Consider the following 12,462-nt stretch of genomic DNA (forward strand, 5'->3'; position numbering starts at 1 on the left):
CAAAACACGGTGTATGTGGTCATAAAGGACCTTCATTCTTAGGAGATTTGCTAATATTTATCACTCTTTACAGAGCTATGCATACATTCCAGCAGTTTAAATGGAAACACATGTCTGTATCTGGGAACATACGTGCATCCCACAAACCCTGAGTTGGAATCATGGATTCCATTCTTGATCACAGGTTAATGAGGTCTCTGAGTAACTAAATGGAGTACTTTTTAATCTCATTTTCTTCTTTAGCTCAATAAAGAGTGTCTTCCTGATCAACAAGGGTCCGTGTCAGATTTGGGTACTTACCATGGGAAAAAGCTCCTGTAACTTAATAAAAGTGGAACAGCTCAGATGTCAGAAAAGTAGTTTTTAGTGTTTTGACCAGAGAGAAGAATAAATTACAGCCTACATTAGAATGAAGGAAAGGAGGAGTTTTGAATTGTCCTCCAGGAACTTTCTTTCAGTTGTGTATTTCCCATTTAAAAATAATAGCATTTTGGGAAACATTTAGGAACAAAAAATAAGCCACATTGTTGGTTGTGAGCATCTTTGGAAAAAATGCTTTTTTTCTTTCAGGGAAATGCACATATGAAGGTTATATTTGCTTATTATTAGGATATCTTTTGGATTTTGACTCTGGGGGTATGTATCACAAACTGACACTGACATTAAAATCTCTCTTTGAGCTTAGTTTAAAATTGGACTGTCCTCGCCCCTCATTTTTTTTTAAAAATTATCCTGACTTTAAAAAGCTGTAAGCCTGGAAGTGTAACTCGTGAACTCATACCAGCTCTCCCTGATGGGCTTTCTGGGTGGCTCAGTGGTAAAGAATCCACCTGTGATGCAGAAGATACAGGAGATGCTGTGGATGCGATCCCTGGGTCTGGAAGATCCCCTGGAGGGGAGGGCACGGCAGCCCACTCCAGGATTCCTGTCTGGAGGATCCCATGGACAGAGGAGCCTGGCAGGCGACAGTCCATAGGGTAGCACAGAGCTGGACACGACTGAAGCGACTGAGCACGCACACTTCTTGATGAGAGGATTGGAAGAGGAGGACGAGACTTTTAGATATTATTATTATTTTTTTTGTCAAAATATATGTAAAACCATAACAATATGATTGTATTAACTATTTTCATTAACAATTTTCAAAAATGAAAAAATAAAACTTTAAATATCTTTAAGAGTAAAAATGGTTCGATTTCTACAAAGGTTGAAATCATAGTTTAACAACTGCTGGGATCATCAGATCTATTGTGTCAAATTTGGAGCCATAATGTATAGTTGTTCAGTTGACTCTGCACTTAAAATTCTCCCCTGGAGTCACAGCTACCACTTAATTTCAAGGAGCTTCCTGGTTTTCTGTAGACTGTTTTGTTGTCTGTGTATTGCCAGGAAGATCCGCTGGAGGAGAGCATGGCAACCCACTCCAGTATTCTTGCCTGGAGAATCGCATGGACAGAGGAGCCTGGTGGGCTAAGTCCATAGGGTCACAAAGAGTTGGACACGACTTAAGCAACTTGGCATGCACACACACAATGTTTTATTTCCACTGATACTCTGTTGGGGTAAAAGACTAACTGGGTATAGCAGATACATCCAACAATATCATGCCTTAAAGAACAGTTCTTTGTTCCACTTTGATGTAACATTTCAAGGAGAGCATTCCAGCTTGGTGGGCAGTGCTGTCTCACGCTGTCAGTGAGAGACCCACATCTCTTCTGTGACTGATTGTTCCTTAAGGCATGCATCTCATCTGTGTGGTTGAAGCTGGGTCATTACCATGGCCACAGGTGAGCTGATGAGGAGGCGGAAGATGCCCTGGTCTTAAGGTCCAGGTCTGGGTCTGTCGTGTGTCACTTGTTCTCACGTTCTGTAGGAGAAAACTCCTGTATGTGGCCTTATGTAACTGTGGTCATAGGGGTGGGAGGAGGAGTTCTGTAGGAGAAAACTCATGTATGTGGCCTTATGTAACTGTAGTCATAGGGGTGGGAGGAGGAGTGTCTGGAGGAAATACTGATTTTGCAAGTGCTGCCTAACTAGAGGCAGACTGTCAGGAAGAAGTAATGTGGTCAAGAGGGTAATGTCTCTGTCTTATGCTTTGAAACCTTTTGTATTATCTTGAGGGCTGCTGTGAAAGTGTACCCCAGATTGAGTGACTTACACAATAAAATGGATTGTCTCACAGTTCTGGAGGCTAGAAGTTTAGGGTCAAGGTATGGGCAGGACTCTGCCTTCTGAATGCTGAGAGAGAATCTGGTCCATGCCTCTCCTGGCTCCTGGAGATTTGCTCACCATCTTTGGTGTTCCTTGCTTCTAGAAGCTTCAACCTGATGTCTGCATGTGGAGTTCTCCCGGTGTGTTTCTGTCTGTGTCCAAATATCTCCTTTTTATAAGGACAACAGCCCTATTGGATTAGGGCTCAGTCTAGTGATCTCCTCTCAATAATTACATCTGCAGTGACCCTGTTTCCCGTCATTTCGCATTTGAGGTACTCACTGGTGGTTAGGATTTCAACATTATGAATTTTGGGGGATATGGCTCAACCTATAATATCTTTTAATGGAGGAAATGATTTTGTATAAAATTTACTATAGTCGGAAAAATTTGGTAAAACTAAATGTTATCACGTTTTGATACTCAGTTTGATTTATAGATTTTAATTTCCTAGTCACTTATACTAGAGACTTCCCTGGTGGCTCAGATGGTAAAGCGGTAAAGCCTACAATGTGGGAGATCCGGGTTGGGAAGATCTCCTGGAGAAGGAAATGGTAACCCACTCCAGTACTCTTGCCTGGAAAATCCCGTGGACGGAAGAGCCTGGTAGGCTACAGTCCATGGGGTCGCAAAGAGTCGGACATAACCGAGCGACTTCACTTTCACTTATACTAAACCTTTTTCTTTCCTTATAGCAAGTCATTTTTAAGTTGTTTATAACAAATACATAATCAACATGCAAGAAAAAGAAAACAATATCTACTTAGTCATCCTACCTTTGAAGGAAAACTACTCTTTATATATTTGTTGTCAGTCCCTACGTTGTGTCTGACTCTTTGTGACCTCTTGGATGGCAGCGTGCCAGGCTTCTCAGCATCTCCTGGAGTTTGCTCCAACTCATCTCCATTGAGTCATTGATACCATCCAACCTTCTCATCCTGTGTCACCCCCTTCTTCTGCCTTCAGTCTTTCCCAGTATAGCCATCTTTTCCAGTGAGTTGGCTCTTTGCATCAGGTGGCCTAAGTATTAGAGCTTCAGCATCAGTCCTTCCAATGAATATTCAGAGTTGATTTCCTCTATGATTGACTGGTCTGATCTTCTTGCTGTCCAAGGGACTCTCAAGAGTCTTCTCCAGCATTAGTTTATATACTTTAGTCCTTTTTTCTATATATAAAAAAATGTATATAAAATGCTTTTAATATTCTTTAATTGGCTGATGAGATTACAAATTAGACCATATTGGATACATCCCAGATGTTTTCCTATGTTAGAATTTTGCGCATTCTTCAGTAATTGTGTTTTTTATTCTTTGCCTCTAACTATACTTACAAAAGGAGGGAATGGATTCAACTTTGATCGCTTTCTGTCTAGTTTTTGTCCGCTTGTGATGGCAACTTTAATCGAAACACATGGAAATGATCTGCCAGGAGTTTTACAGCTCTGTGGGCAGTAGCTCATGGCTTACTCACTGTCTGTCCTGTTTCCTTTAATCAGTTCTTTTTTACGTTTCTCTTGTGAAATGACTATGGTGAGATCTTGGAGGGGAAAATGTGTTACACTGTATTAGGTGGGGATGAGTAAAGTGATTGTATTACAAATGTGATTCATCAAAGCAAAATGCTTTAGGAATCTTGAATCCCATTGGCTGAAGAGGGGAAAATCCAGTGAGTGTTGTAATTCATGAAACCAGATTTTCTGTTACATTGGGTTATATACATAATTTTTCCATAAAGTACACATCGCATGCTTTAAATGTGGGGTATTTTATATCCTTAAAATACGTCAGTTAGAAAACTGACCTGTAAACTATGGTTTTTCAGAAGGGCTTATCACTAAGGCCAGTATAAATAAGAAACTGTTTGATGGTTTATGTGGTATATTTTTACTACCCTCAAGTTCATCTTTTTAGGCAAATAGATTACTTTTGTCAATTTGAGACTGGAAAGTAGCAAATGTTGTCTTCTGGGGTAAATTGCTTGGAGGAATGGCTGGCTCCCTTTGTATCTCAAAACAAGTACATTAGGTGGTCTTAGATGAGGACTACTTAAATATTTTTATTGGAAGGGAGACAGAAATGTCTAACTACAATTTCTTCTTTCTCCACTGGCCATTAATTTGTTTAGTTTGGATAGCTCATAGTCCTCTGGTCATAGAAATAACTTTGGATTTAATTATTTAAAAGTGCATTCATTTCACTGTAGCTCATGGTATGCTTTCTCTGACACTGAGGCTTTTTGCTTAAACATGTAAAATCAAATTTGATTTAAATAAAATTAGGATATTTGACATTTTAATCTCAGTGTGTGTTTCAGTAGGGAATATATTCACGTGTTTTGCAATTCAAACATTCCCAAAAGGTGTATGTACAGTGGAGTATTTGATGCCACGGTTGTGAAAATGGGCAGAGAAACCTGCAGAATGACAGGGTTGATTTCGATTCCACACTCAAAGGTTGTCACCAATGGATGTCATCACAAATGGATAGTTAGGCCTTACAGCTAACATTCAGGGACCCTGAGTTCTTACTCCTGACGACAGCTTTATGACCCTGAGTGTAAGTTTCATTGAGAAAATCTATCACTCTTCTCTTCTACAACTGACTAAATAGAGGTGAGTGGCGCATATATGACTTGGAAAAAAGAAACAACCCCCCAGACAGGTTATCTGGTCATCTTTTGCTTACTTACTTATTTTCTAAATTTTTATTGGAGTACAGTTGTGCTGGTTTCATGTGTGCAGCAAGGTGAATCAGTTATGCATATATATATATATCTCTCCACTCTTTAGATTCTTTTCGCATATGGTCATCTTTTAGAAAGTTGTTAAAGGTAAGAACCGTCCTATTTTTAGTTCTTTTTTTTTGCTTTCTGTCTTCCAGCAGAGTCTAGCAGTTAAGGGTTAGTGAGAAAAGATTCAGAAAAAAGACCATCTTATGTGACTTGCTCCTTCTCTGTTCTTAGTGGCTTCTAAGTTCTGTCTTTGTGTTGATTTGAGCAAGATGAGCCTGGTGTCAAGCCAGTGTTCTTGAGCGTGTTGTACAGTTACCTGTTGAGTTCCTTCGTCGTGTCAGGTATTCTTCGGCAGTCATTTCACGCTGCTTTATGAGAACCACATTTGCTCTTTTAGTCCTCTCCCTGCAGCCATGGAAATAGGGGGTGCAATTGAGAGTCCTTTAAACTGGGTGTTTGATGGCCATGAATGTACCCTAATTGCTACTATGATTTTTTTAAAGTGACTAATAATAGTGAACGTGAAAAGTGAAAGTCACTCAGTCGTGTCCGACTCTTTGTGACCGCATGGACTATAGAGTACATAGAATTCTCCAGGCCAGAATACTAGAGTGGGTAGCCTTTTGCATCTCCAGGGGATCTTCCTAACCCAGGGATGGAACCCAGGTCTCCCTCATTGCAGACGGATTCTTTACCAGCTGAGCCACATGGGAAGCCTTGTTAAATAATAGTTAGCTATTATTTAATAGTTATATAATATTAGTTAACTATTATTAAAAATAATTAAAAGTTATTTAAATAATTATTTTAAAAGTTATTACTTAACTAAATAAAGTTATCAAATAAAGTATTAAGTTATTTAAAATAATTAAGTTATTAAATAATTAGAAGTTAAATAATATTTTTAATAGCGAAATAATAGTTAAGTATTATTTATAAACAATACCATATGAAAGTTTAGTTGTAACTGGTGAAAATGTCCTCTGTCTTCCTAAATCCAGACTCAAAGCATTGGATGCTGTGGAAAATCGAAGTGAGTTTATGACTGGATTATTATGTAGGCCTTAAAAGTCATGCTTTTACCATCAGTATTTAGTGACTTGGGAAATGGATTATCATATCAATGCAAAAATCAGGACAAAAGGCATATAAATAGGTTGACTCAAATTTTGTTATATATATTTGTGCCTTGAAAGGTTACTAAGAAATTATTGTAAAATGTTAAGTTCTGTCTCAAAGGTGAGATTATGGTTGATTTGAATTCTTTATACTTTTTATGGAGTGAACCCGTGTTATTTTTAAAATCAAGATTAATCACCACTGCCACCACCTCATGGAGGAAAACAGATCATAATGGCTGATCTAGGTTGAGGTTGTGCATGAATACATAAATTAAAGCCAGTTTGTAGAACACACAATATTTTGTTGAGAGAAGTGTCAAAGGTCATTTGATTCTGCCTCCCGTGAGGTACTGAAGTTCCTTCTGTATCACCTACAGCACCTTCTGTATCACCTACAGCAGGTATAAAGACCGTACAGGTCTCACATATGTATACAAGGCAAATGATTTTTAGTCAGTGCTGATTTGCAGAAAGTTTCCACTTTTTTTTTCATCCACGTGCTCTTTTTGTTTTGCCATTTGGATGTATAAAATTTTTTTTTGAAGATTTTTTAAAATAACATCTTTATGTCTTTAGACTAAAGATAATTTAAATTTTATTTATCATATGACTTAATTTTCATACCACTTACCATTCTATTCTCTTTTAGGAGCAGGATCAATGTTGTATGTTAAATGTGGCAACAATATCTGGTACAGTATTTTGAGCATAGGCTGATGAGTACAGTTATAGTGAGGCCATAATATCCATAGTATAGATATGATCCAGAATTAGCTAAAGCCTATGTAATCTTCAGGCACTGAGTTGGCTTTTTTTTTTTCCTATTCTTCACCCAAATAAAGAGGAATGTTTGGCTCATATTGTCATTGCTAGGTACATAATATAAAATTAAGGGTACTAGAATTCTGACTAGCAGGTAAGCCCACTTAGAAATTGCTCACATGCTCTTTCACTGTAATCTGACCTGACCTTTGGCTTGGAGATCATGTGGCAGCTAAGGTGGCCAGAACATGCAAATGCAGGGAGCATCCTTTGAAAGAGTTCACCTGTCCTGGTTCTGTGTAGTGGGAACTCCTGCCTGATTTTCTTTCTTCATTATGGACCCCACAAGGTTCCCCAGAAAAGGACTTGACCACAGCATGACAGCCTAGTGGGGTAAGGCAGTGACTCTTCATGTGACTCCAGGGAATGCTGTGACATTTAGTAAAGAGCTTTAAACTTTACTGCTTTAAAATGGGTGTACAGGGACTTCCCTGCTTAAGACTTTGCCTTCCAATGCACAGGGCATGGGTTTGATTCCTAGTTGGGGAGCTGAGATCCCACAGGCCTCGTGGCCAAAAACATAAAACAGAAGAAATATTGTAACATTCATTAAAGACTTTAAAAATGGTTCACACCAAGAATCCTTAAAAAACTGGAAATAGAACTGCCATATGACCCAGCAATCCCACTGCTGGGCATACACACTGAGGAAACTAGAATCGAAAGAGACACGTGTACCCCAGTGTTCATCGCAGCACTGTTTACAATAGCCAGGACATGGAAGCAACCTAGATGTCCATCAGCAGACGAATGGATAAGAAAGCTGTGGTACATGTGCACAATGGAGTATTACTCAGCCATTAAAAAGAATACATTTGAATCAGTTCTAATGAGGTGGATGAAACTGGAGCCTATTATACAGAGTGAAGTAAGCCAGAAAGAAAAACACCAATACAGTATATTAACGCATATATATGGAATTTAGAAAGAAGGTAACGATAACCCTGTATGCAAGACAGCAAAAGAGACACAGATGTATTGAAGAGTCTTTTGGACTCTGTGGGAGAGGATGAGGGTGGGATGATATGGGAGAATGGCATGGAAACATGTAAATTATCATATGGGAAATGAATCGCCAGTCCAGGTTTGATGCATGATGAAAGATGATGCTGTGAAAGTGCTGCACTCAATATGCCAGCAAGTTTGGAAAACTCAGCAGTGGCCACAGGACTGGAAAAGGTCAGTTTTCATTCCAATCCCAAAGAAAGGCAATGCCAAAGAATGCTCAAACTACCGCACAATTGCACTCACCTCACATGCTAGTAAAGTAATGCTCAAAATTCTCCAAGCCAGGCTTCAGCAATAGGTGAACCATGAACTCCCTGATGTTCAAGCTGGTTTTAGAAAAGGCAGAGGAACCAGAGATCAAATTGCCAACATCCACTGGATCATGGAAAAAGCAAGAGCGTTCCAGGAAAACATCTATTTCTGCTTTATTGACTATGCCAAAGCCTTTGACTGTGTGGATCACAATAAACTGTGGAAAATTCTGAAAGAGATGGGAATACAGACCACCTGACCTGCCTCTTGAGAAATCTGTATGCAGGTCAGGAAGCAATGGTTAGAACTGGACATGGAACAACAGACTGGTTCCAAATAGGAAAAGGAGTACATCAACGCTGTATATTGTCACCCTGCTTATTTAACTTCTATGCAGAGTACATCATGAGAAACGCTGGACTGGAAGAAACACAAGCTGGAATCAAGATTGCCGGGAGAAATATCAATAACCTCAGATATGCAGATGACACCACCCTTATGGCAGAAAGTGGAGAGGAGCTAAAAAGCCTCTTGATGAAAGTGAAAGAGGAGAGTGAAAAAGTTGGCTTAAAGCTCAACATTCAGAAAACGAAGATCATGGCATCTGGTCCCATCGCTTCATGGGAAATAGATGGGGAAACAGTGTAAACAGTGTCAGACTTTATTTTTTGGGGCTCCAAAATCACTGCAGATGGTGACTGCAGCCATGAAATTTAAAGACACTTACTCCTTGGAAGAAAAGTTATGACCAACCTAGATAGTATATTCAAAAGCAGAGACAGTACTTAACCGACTAAGGTCCATCTAGTCAAGGCTATGGTTTTTCCAGTGGTCATGTATGGATGTGAGAGTTGGACTGTGAAGAAAGCTGAGCGCCGAAGGATTGATGCTTTTGAACTGTGATGTTGGGGAAGCCTCTTGTGAGTCCCTTGGACTGCAAGGATATCCAACCAGTCCATTCTGAAGGAGATTAGCCCTGAGATTTCTTTGGAAGAAATGATGCTAAAGCTGAAGCTCCAGTACTTTGGACACCTCATGTGAAGAGTTGACTCATTGGAAAAGACTCTGATGCTGGGAGAGATTGGGGTCAGGAGGAGAAGGGGACGACCCAGGATGAGATGGCTGGATGGCATCACGGACGTCATGGACGTGAGTCTGAGTGAACTCTAGGAGATGATGATGGACAGGGAGGCCTGGTGTGCTGCGATTCATGGGGTCGCAAAGAGTCGGACACGACTGAGTGACTCAACCCAGAGGGATGGGATGAGGGGGGAGGTGGGAGGGGGTTCAGGATGGGGAACACGTGTACACCTGTGGTGGATTCATGTCAGTGTATGGCAAAACCAATATAATATTGTAAAGTAACATAAATAAATTATTAATTAAAAAATATATCTCTTACTAAATTTGGAAAAAATGGTCCACACCAAAACAAGTAAAAGTAAAAGAAATGGATTTATAGAAGACTTGGCATGTTGAAAAATTGGGTGTGATTGTGATGTCATTTTCTTCTAGATAATGATCTGAATAGTGTTGAATTGTTTTTTTTTTTTTTTTGTATTTTCAAGGTCAGACAGCTGGTTGGTGGCAGCCAGGACCTGAAGATGCTTTTTGGATTTTAACTGTTGTTAATAAAATATACATTATTTTCTTTAAACTATCGATTAGCATGCTCTCTTGAGCATGTACACTGTGCCTGTGTAGTGAGAAAAGTTCTGGCTAAAGCTGTAAGTTTTGCTAACTAGGGCTCTGAATTAGGGTCATTGTGGTGCATTAGAGGGACAGCCAGAGGGCTGGAGGCAAATTAGTATGGTAAAATAAATGGTAAGGATTTTGTAATCCTTTGTATTTTGTTTAAACAGTCAGGTTTCAAGATCATCTTGAAGGTTGGTTCTTCTGAAGTTGGTACCTGTTATTTCTCTATTTTCCTTTATCCAGGAGACATACAATAATGGCTTATTGTCATTTTATGAGTCAGTCTTTTCTTCAGTTTAGGAATCCTGTCTGGTTTCTTAAAGAACAGCCTTTTACCTGATATATTTAACATTTTGCATTTTATTTTGACTAAATAGATTGCGTTAGGATTTGTCCTTTGGCTAATTCAGCTATTATCTTGCTTTGTCTCTGGTTAGTACTTTTAAATGTATGGACTTTGTCATTTATGTGATTATATGCCTGTCTTTTCATGTCCCCTCCCATGGAAAGGAGAGGAGCAGGCTGTGTTTTGCATCACCTGCTTTCTGGCTCTTCCAGCCTCAGCCAACAGGCCTAGATGTGGCACCAGATCCAAAGATGAGCCTTCTGTAGATACTGGCCATGACCTGTGTGGCTTGCTCTGAAAACTCTGAGCGAGACTCGTCCCTAACAGATTGGGGAAACTAAGACCTCGAGTGGCTGTGGGACTGTGGAGGGAAATGTCGTGATACCGGGTGGGTCGCGGAGAAGCCAGCAGTGGCCGTAAGGGCCACGGGTAAGCTCTGGGGTTATAGGAAGAAGAAGCTGAGTCAGCAGAAGAAACCAGTCCACAGAAGGAAATGTGGGACAAAACAAAAACAACTTGAGAAGCAGATATAGCGGAAGTGATTCATGCCTCTGGTGGGGAGCTGCCAGTTTGTGACATTTCTCAAGTTTGAATCGATAAGTGTCTTTGCAGTCTTCTTCCTTTCTCTTGATGCTCTTGAGAAACTGGAAAGCCTTGTAATTAAGTTCAGATGGAAATGTATAAAAGGTATTCGATTGCTTGAATAATTTCATAATTATCCTCTTCAAAGGGAATCCCTGGTGGATCAGCAGTGAAGAATCTGCCTACAGTGCAGTAAACTGCCTGCTCTTCAGGAGACAAGGGTTTGATTCCTTGGTTGGGAAGATTCCCTGGGGTAGGACATGGCAACCCACTCCAGTATTCTTGCCGGGGAAGTTGCATGGACAGAGGAGCCCTGTGGGCCACAGTCCATTAGGTCTGAGAGTCTGATATGGCTTAGTGACTAAACCACCACCTCTTCAAAAGGTTATGCTCGTACTTGTTAACAAAATTTGGTGTGTGTGTGTGTGTGTGTGTAGAATAGTTTAACCCTTCAGTGAGTATCTCAAATTTAGTTGCATCTTTAAAGGAGCAATGCTCTCTAAATAAGACGTAAGACATCCTGCCACAGTGGGTCATTAAATTATGTATATAGTAGCGCATCCACATGAATTCTGTTCAGACAGAGTGCTCATCATATGTCTGACTCTTGTGACCCCTTGGACTGTAGCCCACCAAGCTCTTCTGTCTGTGGGATTTTCCAGGTAAGGATACTGGAGTGGGTTGCCATTCCCTTCTCCAGGGGATCTTCCTGACCCAGGGATCGAACCCCGATTTTCTGCGTTGCAGATAGATTCTTTACTGTTTGAGCCACCAGGGAAGCCCATTCATCATATACTGATATGGTATGTTTTCATGTATAAAAATACATCATACCAGTACATGATGAACACTGTGAATAGAATTCATATATATGTGTGTGTGTGTGTGCATGCATTTGTGTGTGTGTGTGTCTGTGTGTGTGTGTATATATACACATATGTATTTGTATATGAATAGTATTCTTATTCCTTGGTGGCTCAGACGGTAAAGCATCTGCCTACAATGCGGGAGACCCAGGTTTGATCCCTGGGTTGGGAAGACCCTCTGGAGAAGGAAATGGCAACCCACTCCAGTACTCTTGCTTGGAAAATCCCATGGACGGAGGAGTGTTGTAGGCTACAGTCCATGGGGTCGCAAAGAGTCGGACAGACTGAGCGACTTCACTTTCTCTTTTCAGTATTCTTATTCAGGGTGTTTCTTTTTGGTAGCCAGTTGCCAGCATTATTCGAAGAATCATAAGGTCATCATTGCTGTTAATATCTCTGGTGGAAAAAAGTTGTGCTGTCCTGATTTTCCAAAATGCTTTTCTTGTGGGCGTTTATTGTACATTGTAGGATTTCCTCCTTCACCTTGGACACTGGCACTAACATTGCAGTGTTGCACTTTTTGAGGGAAGTTTATAGTCAGCCAGCATGCAGAGTGGTTTGTACAGCTGTACAGCATTTTCTGTGTTTCTTAGTAGTGGTTAGGGAGAACACGTTGTTACTCTTTGCCTCTTTAAGTAACATGATCCTTGAATTAAATTATTAAATATCCCGAATGTTACACTCTTATTTTGTATGTTCAGCAGTCGTGGCTTGTCCAAACTAGTTTTTTGGCAGGTTTTTATTTCGTTGGAGGCAAATTCCTTCTTGAAAGGAGCTGCCTTGTAAGTGGTAAAAAAAAAAAAAAAAGATTTCATTACCTCTTTTTCCC

At 40.1% G+C, this 12,462-nt stretch overlaps 1 protein-coding gene across 14 annotated transcripts in view; it reads left to right on the forward strand.

Moving 5' to 3' along the window:
• Positions 1 to 12,462, forward strand: part of BICC1 (BicC family RNA binding protein 1) — a 397,066-nt gene that overhangs the window by 149,387 nt on the left and 235,217 nt on the right. The gene's annotated exons all lie outside the window — the stretch shown is intronic.

The sequence above is a fragment of the Ovis aries genome, chromosome 25 (genome assembly GCF_016772045.2).
Source record: "Ovis aries strain OAR_USU_Benz2616 breed Rambouillet chromosome 25, ARS-UI_Ramb_v3.0, whole genome shotgun sequence".
Taxonomy (NCBI): Eukaryota; Metazoa; Chordata; class Mammalia; order Artiodactyla; family Bovidae; genus Ovis; species Ovis aries.